The sequence below is a fragment of the Mirounga angustirostris genome, unplaced genomic scaffold, assembly GCF_029215605.1.
Source record: "Mirounga angustirostris isolate CCGP_5_RB_7025 unplaced genomic scaffold, mMirAng1.0.hap1 SCAF_4, whole genome shotgun sequence".
Taxonomy (NCBI): Eukaryota; Metazoa; Chordata; class Mammalia; order Carnivora; family Phocidae; genus Mirounga; species Mirounga angustirostris.
The window spans coordinates 14,606,276-14,608,845 of NW_026991712.1; positions in this window are offsets into that span (position 1 = coordinate 14,606,276).

Genomic DNA, 2,570 nt, shown 5'->3' on the forward strand with positions numbered 1-2,570 from the left:
GGATATGACTGTCTGGGTGAAAGTCTGTATCAGCAAGTTACCAAATAGTTTGTCTTGTTTCCTATGGTGTACCACAGGAAGAGGAACTGGCAAGTTTTGGGGAAAAAAAATGAAAGTGTTAAAAAAGAAGAGAAATACTGGAAAGTCCTGTGGATGGTTGGCTCCATTCCTTTATGATGGCCACTCCCATTGCCTTTGAATTCCTTCCTTCTTGATCACTTAGTGAACTTACTCAAGCTCTCGAATGTTCAAAGCTATATTCCCAGAAAGTCCAGACTGTGGTTGGTGCTTGGAAGGTGCTCGGTAAATGTCTGCCGAAAGAATAAATGCATGAAACAAACCTTCCTTGTTTGTATTACTTTTTTTTTTTTTTTAAGATTTTATTTATTTATTCACGAGAGACAGAGAGAGAGAGAAGCAGAGGGAGAAACAGGCTCACAAGGAGCAGGGAGCCTGATGTGGGACTCGATCCCAGGACCCTGGGATCATGACCTGAGCCGAAGGCAGACGCTTAACCATCTGAGCCACCCAGGCGCCCCCTTGTTTGTATTACTTTTACCAACTCTCCACATCACCCCCTAGGTTAAGAATATCACTTTGCGGGGCGCCTGGGTGGCTCAGTCATTAAGCATCTGCCTTCGGCTCAGGTCATGATCCCAGGGTCCTGGGATCGAGTCCCACATCGGGCTCCCTGCTCCATGGGAGGCCTGCTTCTCCCTCTCCCACTCCCCCTGCTTGTGTTCCCTCTCTCGCTGTCTCTCTCTCTCTGTCAAATAAATAAATAAATAAATCTTTTAAAAAAAGAATATCACTTTGCACTGATTCACTATTATATAACTTACCATTCCTTATTGTGATGAAACAATTCTTTATCATGTGAGTTCCTTAAATGTAGTAATTCTGTTTTATTTATTTATTTATTTATTTATTTATTTATTTATTTATTTATTTATTTATTTATGTCTGGGCACTTAACACGTCAGCATCTGGTATATGTTCAGTAGTGTTGGGTAAATTGTAAATGAATGAATGAATAATGTTTGAGAAATTTGGTGGTAGCATGAGGATGCTGGATCTGAGTGATAAGGGATTAGATCAGTCAAAGACACTGGAAGCCCTCCAAAATTCATATTCATCCTTAGCGTAGCCAAAGAGCTGGAAAGGGAGTGCAGAGTCACCACCAAGCAAGCCTTGGCAGGACAAGTGAGCGCTATTAGGGGCCTCTTGACCTTACTTACCTAAGCTCTGAAGCCACCAGGCTCTACGCATAGACAGCTGGAGGTAGCACGCTGAGAATTAAGACAGATAGACTTCTTAGGTAATATGACACTGAGGGACACCAAATTTGTCTTCTGTCCAAAAATCCTTTCCCACTCAGCACTTGCAGGACGAAAATGTCCACAGAGCCTCTCTCCTGTGGGAGAAACAGATTCATATTTTGGTGCTTTTAGCAACTACCATAATGACCACTGGCTTTATTGATTAGGTTCTCAGCAACCAGTCAGGTGGACATTTCCAATGAAGGGAGGGACCAAATCTGTAGAACTCAGAGTTCCTTCCATTGATTCATTAACTGACTCATTCAAAAAGCTCATTGCATGTCATCTGAGCACCAGACACTGTACTAAGGGCTTGGAATACAGTTGTAATCAAAACAAATGTGCTCCCTGTCCTCTAGGATTATAGGCAAGAAACTTAGAGTAGAAATTTGTAAATTCTAATGAGTATAAATCACTTGGAGAGCTTGTTAAAATAAAGATACCAAAGTCTCATGCCCTTCCTCCCCCAATTTTTTTCTCATCACTTAAATCTGGGCATCTGCATTTCTTTTCTTTTCTTTTTTTAAGATGCATTTATTTATTCTGGAGAGAGAGAGTGGGTGTGTGCACACAAGAGTAGGGGCAGAGGGAGAGAGAGAATCTCAAGCAGACTGCCTGCTGAGCATCAGAGCCTGATGCAGGGCTCAATCTCATTACCCTGAGATCATGACCTGAGCTGAAATCAAGAGTTGGAGGCTTAACCAACTGAGCCACCCAGGCTCCCCTGGACATCTGATTTTCTAATAAGCTTCCCAGCTGATTGTGATTGGATGGCCCAGGATCACATTCTTAAAAACACTGACCCAGAAGGGAGGACTTATTGTGAAATGGAAGTGGGGGAAAGAGAAAATGAAGGAGGATGTAGCCTCAAGGTGGCATAGAAATGAAGTTTAGTCTGAGCATTTCTGCAGTTATGTATTCCAACCCCATCACTGTATAGAGGTGAGGTCTTAAGATGGGTTGTTATTTTCCCAAAGTCACAAAGATGATGGAGTGAGGAGCAGACCTCTAGCCTTCTGGCTCTTTCTGTAATACTTCTCTCCTCCCCTTCACATATTTCTTGAGTGTGTCCACAACAACCACTAAGGGAAGTTGTTGGAAGGAGTGGTGTGATGTGTGTATATATGACACAAACTTCTATAGAGTTTAGGAAGGACAAAGGACTGGACATAAATGGTTTCACCAAAGGCTACTTTGGGAATAATAATAAAACAGTGTTACAATCTGTCAAAATTTCAGTCAACAAAGCTC